Below are 12,501 nucleotides of genomic sequence, written 5' to 3'. Positions count from 1 at the left end.
TTCTTGTGAATTTGCACCATCTAGTGGCTGAAATTGCTAACTGCATCTTCTGAAAAAACACAGTGGGCACAAATACAAAAATGTAAAATGGGGCCGGGCACGGTGACTCACACCTATAATCCCAGCATTTTGGGAGGCCGAGGCAGGCGGATCACAAAGTCAAGAGATTGAGACTATCGTGGCTAACACTGTGAAACCCTGTTTCTACTAAAAATACAAAAAATTAGCTGGGCATGGTGGCGCATACCTGTAGTCCCAGCTACTCAGGAGGCTCAGGCAGGAGAATCGCTTGAACTCGGGAGGTGGAAGTTGCAGTGAGCTGAGATCAAGCCACTGCACTCTAGCCTGGGTGACAGAGCGAGACTCCGTCTCAAAAAAAAAAAAAAAAAAAAAAGTAAAATGGATAAACAAATAATAAATGTGAAGCCTGTACTCTTGTCCCAAGGGGAAAAAAAGTTACTCACAACAGCCGAATTTCATCCTATTCACTAAAATTTAAAATAGGATGGAGAATGATATGTTTACAGGCTTAATGTCACAGTCTCTGCAGAATAAGATGATGCCCAGAATACTCTCCGAGGATTAACTCAGGACATTTTTGCTCCCTAATATATTGAAAAAGAAAAATAAACAGTGTAGGCTATAGGGTAAAGTTGTTATTGTCCTCTTGAAGAATCAAATATTCTATAGAAAACACACTAAATTTGAAGACTGATAAATTATACATGTGATTATATCAGACAGCAGTTTATTTCTTCTACAGTGAATATTCTTGAACATGTTTATGTCTGAGACTACGCCAAGAAGTAGAATTAATGGGCTACAGTTTACATATATCCTCAACTTTGCTAGATTACATGTGGCTCTCTAAAGTGGTTGTACCAAGTACAGTAAAATCAGCAGTAAAGACAGTGCCCATTATTCCATTATTTCTCTAACTTGGAAATCTGGGATTTAAAAATGTTTGCCAGTCTGATGTCTGCAAAGTAATGTTATTGTTGTTCCTATGTAAATTTCCATATTTAATAGTGTGGTTGAGCATCTTTGCAAAACAGATAGCTGGTGTGCTAGAGTAACACTGCAGTTAGGGAAGTCTGTCTGGCCTCCTCTTCTCCCTGCTGTGGTATCACCTTTTTTTTTGAGACAAAGTTTCGCTCTTGTTGCCCAGGCTGGAATGCAATGGCATGATCTCAGCTCACCACAACCTCTGCCTCCCGGGTTCAAGTGATTTTCCTTCCTCAGCCTCCTAAGTAGCTGGGATTACAGACATGCACCACCACGCCCAGCTAATTTTGTATTTTTAGTAGAGATAGGGTTTCTCCATATTGGTCAGGCTGTCTCAAACTCCCAATCTCAGGTGATCTGCCCACCTCTGCCTCCAAAAGTGCTGGGATTACAGGCGTGAGCCACCATGCCTGGCCTTTTTTTTTTTTGAGACAGAGTCTCACACTGTTGCCCAGGCTGGAGTACAGTGGCACAATCTCGGCTCACTGCAACCTCCGCGTCCCGGGTTCCAGCGATTCTCCTGTCTCAGCCCCCTGAGTAGCTGGGATTACAGGTGCCCGCCACCATGCCCAGCTAATTTTTTGTATTTTTAGTAGAGACGGGGTTTCAGCATGTTGGCCAGGCTGGTCTCAAACTCCTGACCTTGTGATTCGCCTGCCTCGGCCTCCCAAAGTTCTGAGATTACAGGCGTGAGCCACCGCGGCCAGCCTGTGGTATCACTTTTTAACTCCTCTAACTCCCTCCCTGTTCTAGAAAGAAAAGAATCTGATTTGCATATCCATGCTTTCAATGAAATCCTTTCACTCCAATGAACTCATTCTTCCTGGTAGATTAATTTTAAGCCTTTTATCTCTAGGTATAGATAATAATAATAGCTAATATTGATGCACATTTACTATGTAAGAATCAGTCTTTGCCTTCTACTACAGTAATGTTAGGAAAACAAGTAGGTTTAGGGAGCATATCATTGGCCTGAACTACCATATCCTCAGAATCTGTCTCCCCATACACTCTCCTGCCTCAGTTTAATCTTCATACAATTCTCCACATTGTAACCAGTTTTTCAAAATACAGATTTGATCTTGTTACTCTTTGGCTAAAAAACTTTCAGTGACTTCCCACTGCTATCAGGATAAAGTCCAAAACCCTCAAGATGACTGCCAAGGCCCTAGATAATCTGCCTGCCTCCCTCCAGTCTCCTCTCCCCCACTCTTCCCCTTCTCTAGCTTCAGCGGTAAAAGATTAGCTCCTTTCCCTCCTCAAGTCCTATGCTGTTCTGTCTGCCTGGAATATGGTTTCTAGTCTCATCCCCTTGCCCCTTCTTCACTACTATTAGCCTAGTAACTTTCCACTCTTCCTTCAGATATTGGCTGAACAGTCACCTCCTCAGTCTGACCTAAACTCCATCAGATTCCTCTATACTGTTTTATAGTGTAAATTTCCTTCCTGGTATTCATCTGTTGGTAATGATGTATTTCCGTAGTATTTCATTGATGCCTGGTTCTCTCACACAGAGACAATGAATCTTACACTGTATTTCTACAGTGTAAAAGGGCTATGTTTCACGCTTTTGTAGCGACTTAGTAAATACGAGCCCTTAATGAAAAAACAGACAGATGGGGATTGGGTTGGTCCTTTTCCCAGAATCTCTTTGTTTCAAGGTTCCAGATACCAGAAATTTAGAAGTCATTTTCTAGGTCCCCTTTCTTCTTTTACCATGAGTCACCAGGTTACTATTAAATACTACTGGCCTTTTTCTCACTTACTCCTTTGAGGTAGTTACAATTACCACCTACATTTTATAGAAGAGGAAGTTGAGGATCAGATACTTGCCGAAGGTCATAGAGCTAGTAAGTGACATAACTAGGATTCCGACATAGGTAGGTAACATCAAAATCTCCATACTGTTAACCACTACACATCACATAACCTCTATTTACGTCTTTCATTGATGTTTCTATTGAGTGGCTGATCTCTTTCTTATCTATTTCTAGGAGCCGCTTCTGTGTGTGTGTATGTGTGTGCGCGCGTGTGTGAGATGGGGTCTCACTGTGTTGCACAGGTTAGAGCGCAGTGGCATGATCACGGCTCACTGCTCTAGGAGCTCTTTATATTAGATGATTAGCCTTTTGTGATATGAGTAGCAAACATTTTTCCATTTATGTGTTTTTTGTTTGTTTTTTTTTCTTCTTTTTTTTTTTTTTGGAGATGGAGTCTTGCTGTGTCACCCAGGCTTAAGTACAGTGGCACAATCTTGGCTCACTGCAACCTATGCCTCCTGGGTTCAAGCTATTCTCCTGCCTCAGCCTCCCTAGTAGCTGGGATTACAGGCATGCACCACCACGTCTGGCTAACTTTTGTATTTTTAATAGAGACAGGTTTTCACCATGCTAGCCAGGCTGGTCTCAAACTCCTGACCTCAGATGACCCGCCCACCTCAGCCTCCCAAAGTTCTGGGATTACAGACATGAACCACCGTGCCCGGCCCCATTTATGTTTTGACATACGATTTTTTTTTTTTTTGCTGTGCAGAAATTTTGAGTTTTGTATAGTCAAATTATTAATTTCTGTTTCTATGCCTTCTGTATTTTGAGCCATACTTAGGAAGATTTTTTGCTTCCCCATGTCAAAATTATGTAGGAATTCTCTCATATTCTCTTCTAATAGTTTTATAGTTCTTAACTTTTCTCTTTCTTTTTGAGAAGGAGTCTTCCTCTGTCGCCCAGGCTGGAGGGCAGTGGCGTGATCTCAGCTCACTGCAACCTCTGCCGCCCGGGTTCAAACAATTCTCTTGTCTCAGTCTCCCGAGTAGCTGGGACTACAGGCGCCTGCCACCACGCCCAGCTAATTCTTGTATTTTTAATAGAGACGGGGTTTCACTATATTGGTCAGGCTGGTCTCAAACTCCTGATCTCAGATGAACCACCAGCCTCAGCCCCCGCAAAGTGCTGGGACTACAGCTGTGAGCCACTGCGCCTGGCCTTTTTTTTTTTTTTTTTCTTTAAACATTTAATCCACTTGAAATTAAAATTACATGGCAAGCCCCATAATATTTCCTTTTTAGGGCCTATGTGGTCTTAATAATGCTCTGCTGACTACGTTCCACCTCCCACCATTACTGCTCCTTCTTTCTCTTAAATCTACTTCTCCCTTTCTGGATTAGTGGGCTCTTCTGTGTCTTACCTGTTCTCATCCAAGTTTCTATTCTTCACTTTTCCTTCTTTTGGTTTTTCCATTCAATGAGTTCAGGCAATCTTGTCTTCTCCTGTGGCTTCCAATTTTCCATCAATCTCTTGCTCACTCCCTCATCTATTTATCCTGAATGTCTCCCTTGGCATTTTTTTCCCTTATTATGTTTTTTAAATTTTTACTTTTTTTAAGGTGGAGTCTTGCTCTGTTGCCCAGGCTGTAGTGCAGCGGCGTGATCTTGGTTCACTACAAGCTCCACCTCCCGGGTTCACGCCATTTTCCTGCCTCAGCCTCCCAAGTAGCTGAGACTACAGGTGCCTGCCACCACACCCGGCTAATTTTTTTTTGTATTTTTAGTAGAGACGGGGTTTCACCGTGTTAGCCAGGATGGTCTTGATCTCCTGACCTCATGATCTGCCCAACTCAGCCTCCCAAAGGGCTGGGATTACAGGTGTGAGCCACCGCACCCATCCTTTCTCCTTTTTTCAGGCAGAGTTGCCCTCTGTCGCCCAGGCTGGAGTTCAGTGGCGCCATCTCAGGTCACTGCAACCTCCACCTCCCAGGTTCAAGCGATTCTCCTGCTTCAGCCTCCTGAGTAGCTGGGATTACAGGTGCTCACCACAATGCCTGGCTATTTTTTGTATTTTTAGTAGAGACGGGGTTTCACCATGTTGGCTAAGCTGTTCTTGAACTCCTGACCTCAAGTGATCCACCTGCCTCGGCCTCCCAAAGTGCTGAGATTACAAGCGTGAGCCACAGCGTCCAGCCTCCCTTGGCTTTTGAATCCACCTATTGAATAGTGCCTGTATATTGTATAGGCACCTCAAATTCAACATATCCAGAACAAAATCTCTCCTTTTCCCTTCATGTTTGTGCTTTGCCCTCTGCTGTCTCTCTCTGGGTGAGTAGCATCAGTATCCACCTCAGCTGGACATCTGAAGATTATCTCTAATCCTACCACCTTCCTCTCTCTTCTCCCTCTAATTAATTACTTCTTAAATATCTTTAATCAATTTCTTCTTCATCGTTCCCATTCCAATGATGTTCAGGCCCTCACCATCTCTCACTTGGACTGCTATAACTCCAGGCTTTTAATCTTGCCACTTCTCAAGGCACACCAGTGGTTGGAAAGATAAAGCCCAGATTAGTGATAGCATCACTCCCCAATTAAAAATGTTTCACTGGTTCCCCATAGCCTTATAAATAAAGTATAAAGCCCTCTATAGTCTAATCTCTACCTGTGCAAGTTTCTCTACTTTAGGAGGGACCTTCCTGTTTCTTACTCTCTGCACTCCAGTCACAAAGACCAAACTGGCCATGCTATTTCATACTTCTGGGGCCTTATATAATTTGTTCTTTCTGCTTGGAATTTCTTCCTCATTCTTCTGCAAGATTTAACTCATCACTTTATAGAGTTCCACCACTTAATTCTCCCTAAAATAAACTAATCTTTTCTTGGAGCTCTTAGTATCTCTAGCATATCTCTGTTACAGTACATATTACTTTGTATTGTAATATTTGTGTGCATATCTGTCTCCCCAACTGGACAGTGTGCTGCTTCTGGAGGGCACACTATTTTATTAGTCTTTGAATCCCTAGTACCTGGCACAGTCCTTGGCCTAAAATAGGACTCAATACTTACTATATGAAGGAATGAACAATTAAGAATGCTCTAGAAGTTTCAAGCAAAAAGGCTTGGTGAAAGCTAGCAGACTATCAAAAGACCTCTCATGCTATTTTACAGGCTTTGAAACCCAAATTTTCCACACATAGAGAATAACCCCCTTATTTAGGAGCAGAATCACACTAAGCAAGCTCAACAGTAAAACTATCAATTAGTTTATTAGTTTATGAGAATTATAAATGTCATATGTACAGAATTTAACTTACAATTAGAAATAATAATTGTCATATGTACGGAAATACTCTCCTTTGCATAAAGCATGTTTTGAATCTGAAGGTAGTTCTAGGGGGAAGCCAAATCATTCATGCATCATTGTGTAACCCATGCACTCAAAAAGGTGGGGGGAAAAGTCTTATCCTAAGGGGCAAAAAAACTTAGTCTTTTTATGTACAAAATACATATATATAGTACATAAACATACATATAGTTTATCTGTGGTATTAAAACTTTGTGGGGGAGACGTATATGTCTAAAAAGGTTCTTTAGGGCTGGTAATAATGACTTAAAAAACTTGAAAAACATTAGCTTAACCTCTACAATAATTACCACTTTTTTTTTTTTTTTTTGAGATGGAGTCTCACTCTGTTGCCCAGGCTGGAGTGCAATAGTGTGATCTCGGCTCACTGCAAACTCTGCCTCCAGGTTCAAGCTATTCTCCCGCCTCAGCCTCCCTAGTAGCTGGGATTACAGTCGTGCAAGCACCACGCCTGGCTGATTTTTGTATTTTTAATAGAGACAGGGTTTCACCATGTTGGCCAGACTGGTCTCAAACTCCGGACCTCAGGTGATCCACCCACCTCAGCCTCCCAGAATTCTGGGATTACAGGCGTGAGCCACCACGCCCAGCCTACAATAATTGGTTTTTTTTTTTTTTTTGAGACGGAGTCTTGCTCTGTCTCCCAGGCTGGAGTGCAATGGCGCCATCTCAGCTCACTGCAAGCTCTGCCTCCCAGGTTCAAGCAATTCTCCTGCCTCAGCCTCCAGAGTAGCTGGGATTACAGGCACGCACCACCACGCCCGGCTAATATTTGTATTTTCAGTAGAGACGGGTTTTCACCATGTTGATCAGGCTGGTCTCTAACTCCTGACCTCGTGATTCACCTGCCTTGTCCTCCCAAAGTGCTGAGATTACAGGCGTGAGCCGCCACACCTGGCCTTACAATAATTACTTTTTAATAAATTAGAGGCTGGGCACTGCGGCTCACGCCTGTAATCCTAGCACTTTGGGAGGCCGAGGTGGGTAGATCACCTGAGGTCAGGAGTTCAAGACCAGACTGGCCAACATGGGGAATTCTGTCTCTACTAAAAATACAAAATTAGGCAGGCGTGGTGGCAGATGCCTGTAATCCCAGGTACTCAGGAGGCTGAGGCAGGAAAATTGCTTGAACCCAGGAGGCAGAGGTTGTGGTGAGCTGAGACTGCGCCATTGCACTCCAGCCTAGGCAACAAGAGCGAAACTCCATCACAAAAAAAAAAAAAAACAAAGAAGAAGAAGAAAGAAAAGAAATTAGAATAAGGCCGGGGGTGGTGGCTCATGCCTGTAATCTCAGCACTTCGGGAGGCCAAGGTGGGCAGATCACCTGAGATCAGGAGTAAGAGACCAGCCTGACCAACATGGTGAAACCCTGTCTCTACTAAAAACACAAAAATTAGCCGGGCGTGGTGGCGCATGCCTATAATTCTAGCTACTTGCGGGGGCTGAGGCAGCAGAATTGCTTGAACCCGGGAGGCACAGGTTGCAGTGAGCCACGATGGCACCAGTGTACTCCGGCCTGGGCAACAAGAGGGAGACTCCGTCTCAAAAAAGGAAAAGAAATCAGAATAACAGGAGTTAGTTCTAAAATTTAAATATTAGATGGCATTAGTCTGATAAGTATCTCTACAATATAGTGGGCTATAATGGGGCAATAATACCTGAAATGTACTGGCCAAGGCTGTCTTCCTTGAACGGGCACTAAGTCAGCTCCAGCCCTTCCATTACTGTTCCTTTCCTGACTAACCTCTCTCTTTTTCAGGTTGATTCATTCTCCCTTTGGATATACTGTATATATCCTGTATTTCTCAGAGCCACTCTCTCCTAAACTAATTTTACATATCTCTGCTGTGATCCATTACCTTCTGAGACGGTATAAAGTAGTGTCAGGGATTGTGGTAGTAGTCTGAATATCCACTATGCTGCCTACTTACATTCTCTTAAGATTCAACTTCTGCATCAGTAAAATGGGAGTCACAACATCTCCCTTAAAGGGTTTCTTAGGGAGTAAATGACAGAGTATACACAGAAAGTCTTGAATAGTAGCTATTTTCAGTACCAAGGGAAATCCTGCTGTGTCATTTTGAATAGTGTGTTTTTGAGTGCATGATTAAGTAGTAAAGGATTTCAGATAAACTGTTCTCTTTGGCATGATTATAGATTCCAGAAAATTAATAAAATGAGCAGGCAAACACTTTATGTGTTTGGCTGTGTAAAAGTAGCCAATTACAGTCATTTATGTAAACAATTTAATGTGTAGGGCCTAATTATAATGCAACACCATAACAATTACATGTTATTAAATATGCATCAGACTAATCTTGTTGTAAGTTTTGATTACAATAAAAGTACTCACTCTGTACTCTAAGGAACAGTCTTATAGTTAATTGCTAATGATGCATAAGTTTGTTCACTATTTGCATTAATTAAATGAGACATAGCTCCTTAGTTTGCTCTCCATTTGAGGCAAGGCTGGATCCTCCATCCTATATTGCAACTACACATTTGTCCTGCGACCTGTGAGATAACATATACTTTCCTTAGTATTCTATAGTGAGGAAAATCCTGAAGAAACTGCCAGCAAAAAAAATTCTGTTAATTGGCTGTTGTTCTTGAAACCTACAGGTTTAGAGTTGATAAGAGTTTTTTATTTAAACAATGAAAAATTCTATGCTGAGCACTAGTTAACCTACCTAGAACAACTTCTAAATAAGCCCCAGGATGATCCTGTGGAGCACTTCTAGAATTAAAATTATATGTATTTGACTCCCACCATGAACAAGGTAGTAGTATATACACATATATCATCTCACCCCCTCCTTTTTTTTTTTCTTAGACTGAGTCTCGCTCTGTCCCCCAGGCTAGAGTCGGGGACAGAGCGATCATGCCTCACTGCAACCTCTGCCTCCCGGGTTCAAGTGATTCTTACACCTCAGCCTCCCGGGTAGCTGGGATTACAGGTGCATGCCACCACGCCCAGCTAGTTTTCGTATTTTTAGTAGAGACAGGGTTTCACCATGTTGGCCAGGCTAGTCTTGAACTACTGACCTCAAGTGACCTGCCCACATCGGCCTCTCAAAGTGCTGGGATTACAGGCGTGAGCTACTGCATTGGGCTTTCATCATATCCTTAAGAAACTCTTATGAATTAGACATTATTATTTTCATTTTACATAGGAGGAGAAAAGAGATGCAGGAAGATAATAACTTTCCTAAATTCTTTTTTTTTTTCAGATGGAGTTTCACTCTTTTTTTTTTTTTTTTGAGACGGAGTCTCGCTCTGTCGCCCAGGCTGGAGTGCAGTGGCCAGATCTCAGCTCACTGCAAGCTCCGCCTCCCGGGTTCCCGCCATTCTCCTGCCTCAGCCTCCCGAGTAGCTGGGACCACAGGCGCCGCCACCTCGCCTGGCTAATTTTTTGTGTTTTTAGTAGAGACGGGGTTTCGCCGTGTTAGCTAGGATGGTCTCAATCTCCTGACCTTGTGATCCGCCCGTCTCGGCCTCCCAAAGTGCTGGGATTACAGGCTTGAGCCACCGCGCCCGGCCGGAGTTTCACTCTTGTTGCCCATACTGGAGTACAATGGTGGGATCTTGGCTCACGGCAAACTCTGCCTCCTGGGTTCAAGCGATTCTCCTGCCTCAGCCTCCCAAGGAGTTGGGATTATAAGCATGCACCACCAAGCCCGGCTAATTTTTTAAATTTTTAGTAGAGATGGGGTTTTACCATGTTGGCCAGGCTGGTCTCAAACACCTGATCTCAAGTGATCCGCCCGCCTCGGTCTCCCAAAAGTGCTGTGTTTACAGGCATAAGCCACCACGTCATGCCCTAAATTTTTAAAGGTGATTAAGGAGTGGAGACAGAATTCAAATTCAGGAAAGTTTCAAAGTCCAAGCTTGCTTTTTCAATTATATTAAACAATGCCATGTTCCTTGTATATTCCAAACATTTATTGGTTACTTGTTGGTTGCAAAAGAGTATAGACTGCCTGTCACCAAATGATGCAAAATAATTTAGGAGCCTGTTTTGACAGTCACAAGGTGGAGGTCCTGTACATTAGGCGGAAAAGTATGCAGCTAGGCAGCCTAGTAGGCATTTTAGAATTGTCTGATAAACGGAGCCACTTAGTGACAATATGTTTCTAGTTCATCTAATTTTTTGGGTTCTGCCCAAAGGCTGGTGACTCATGAGACAGATATTCTGCACTCTATGTACATGAGAAAGAAGTCCATAAGGTGAGGGAGAAGCAGAAGAGATGGGTAATGAAGGTCTGGATTCACGAAAACTGTTTAATGGCCGTGGCATTATGAAAGTCCTGATACCAGCCAACTCTTGAGTGTTAAATAATGAGAGTCAGTTTATTAGTTATATTTGGACAGATCTGTTTTTTTGCTTTGTTTTTATAAATAACATTCTAAGAAATATATTTTATTTAATTTACTTATGGCATAAACACTTTTTGACAAATAAAAATTGTGTATATTCATGATGTACAACATGTGTTGATAGACATACACATTGTGGAATGGCTAAATCAAGCTAATTAACATATCCATTACCGCAAAATATACCCATTACCGCAAATACTTATATTTTTGTGTGGTAAGAATAATCAAAATCTACTCTCTTAGCAATTTTCAAGTGTGTGTATATATATACACACACGTGTATATATATACACATATATACACATATATACGTATATATACACACACATATATATAGTTTGTTTGTTTTTGTTTTTGAGACAGGGTCTTGCTCTGTTGCCCAGGCTGGAGTGCAGTGGTGCAATCTTGGCTCACTGCAACCTCTGACTTCCAGGTTCAAGTGATTCTCATGCCTCAGCCTCCTGAGCAGTTGGGATTACAGTTATGCACCACCACGCCTGGCTAATTTTTATATTTTTAGTAGAGATGGTGTTTCACCATGTGGGCCAGGCTGCTCTCAAACCCCTGACCTCAGATGACCCACCCTCCTTGGCCCCCCAAAGTCCTTGGATTACAGGTGTGAGCCACAGCACCTGGCCTCAAGTATATATTTTTAACTATAGTCACCATATAGTATAATAGATCTCCTGCACTTATTCCTCCTGTCTAACTGAAATTTTGTATCCTTCGGCCAAAATCTTCCAGTTCTTCCTCTCTCATCCCCTGGTAACCTCTATTCTGCTACTTCTATGAGCCTGACTTATTTAGATGCTACACATAAGTGAGATTAAGCAGTATTTGTCTTTCTGTGCCTGGCTTATTTCACTTAGTGTAATGTCCTCCAGGTTCATCTATGTTGTTGCAAATGACAGGCTTTCTTTATTTTTTAAAGCTGAACAGTATTCCATTGTGTGTGTGTGTGTGTATATGTATGTGTGTGTATATATATACACATACATATATACACATATATACACACACATACACACACATATATATATCTCTCTCACATTTTGTTTATTCATTCATCCATTGGTGTACATGTAGGCTGTTTCCATGTCTTGGCTATGGTGAATAATGCTGCAATGGATATGGGAGTACAGATACCTTGACATGCAGATTTCACTTCCTTTGGATATATACCCAGAAGTGGATTATTGGATCATATGGTAGTTCTATAGTTCTATTTAAAAATGTTTAAGGAACCTCCATACTATTTTCCAAAATGGCTGTACTAATTTACATTCCCACTGACAGTGTACAGGGTTTTTCTCCACATCCTTGCCAATGCTTATCTCGCTTTTTTATAATCATCATTCTGACAGGTGTGAGGTGATATCTCATGGTAGTTTTAAATCACATTTCCCTGATGATTAGTGATGTTGAACATTTTTTTCCACATACCAGTTAGTTACTTGCATGTCTTCTTTTTTATTTTTTTTTTGAGACGGAGTCTCGCTGTTACCCAGGCTGGAGTGCAATGGCGCGATCTTGGCTCACTGCAACCTCTGCCTCCTGGGTTCAAGTGATTCTCCTGCCTCAGCCTCCTGAGTAGTTGGGAATACAGGTGCCCACCACCATGCCCAGCTAATTTTTGTATTTTTAGTAGAGACAGAGTTTCACCAGGTTGGCCTGGCTGGTCTCAAACTCCTGACCTCAGGTGATCCACCCGCCTCGGCCTCCCATGCTACTTGCATGTCTTCTTTTGGGCAATGTCTTTTCGGGCCCTTGCCCACTTATCTGATGTAGGGATCATGAATATTTTCTCCCATTCCGTAGGTTGTCTCTTCACCTTTTTTTTTTTTTTTCTCCAGACGAGGTCTCACTCTGTTGCCCAGGCTGGAGTAAAGTGGCACAATCACGTGTCACTATAGCCTCAACTGTCTAAGCTCAAGTAATTCTCTCACCTCAGCCTCCCAAGTAGCTGGGACCACAGGCGTGTGCTACC

At 42.4% G+C, this 12,501-nt stretch overlaps 1 protein-coding gene across 4 annotated transcripts in view; it reads right to left on the bottom strand.

Moving 5' to 3' along the window:
* LOC105476887 (acetyl-CoA carboxylase alpha) overlaps positions 1-12,501 on the bottom strand; it is a 330,276-nt gene that overhangs the window by 316,241 nt on the left and 1,534 nt on the right. The gene's annotated exons all lie outside the window — the stretch shown is intronic.

This window comes from Macaca nemestrina, chromosome 17 (genome assembly GCF_043159975.1).
Source record: "Macaca nemestrina isolate mMacNem1 chromosome 17, mMacNem.hap1, whole genome shotgun sequence".
Taxonomy (NCBI): domain Eukaryota; kingdom Metazoa; phylum Chordata; class Mammalia; order Primates; family Cercopithecidae; genus Macaca; species Macaca nemestrina.
This window is presented reverse-complemented; position numbering and strand designations above follow the sequence as displayed.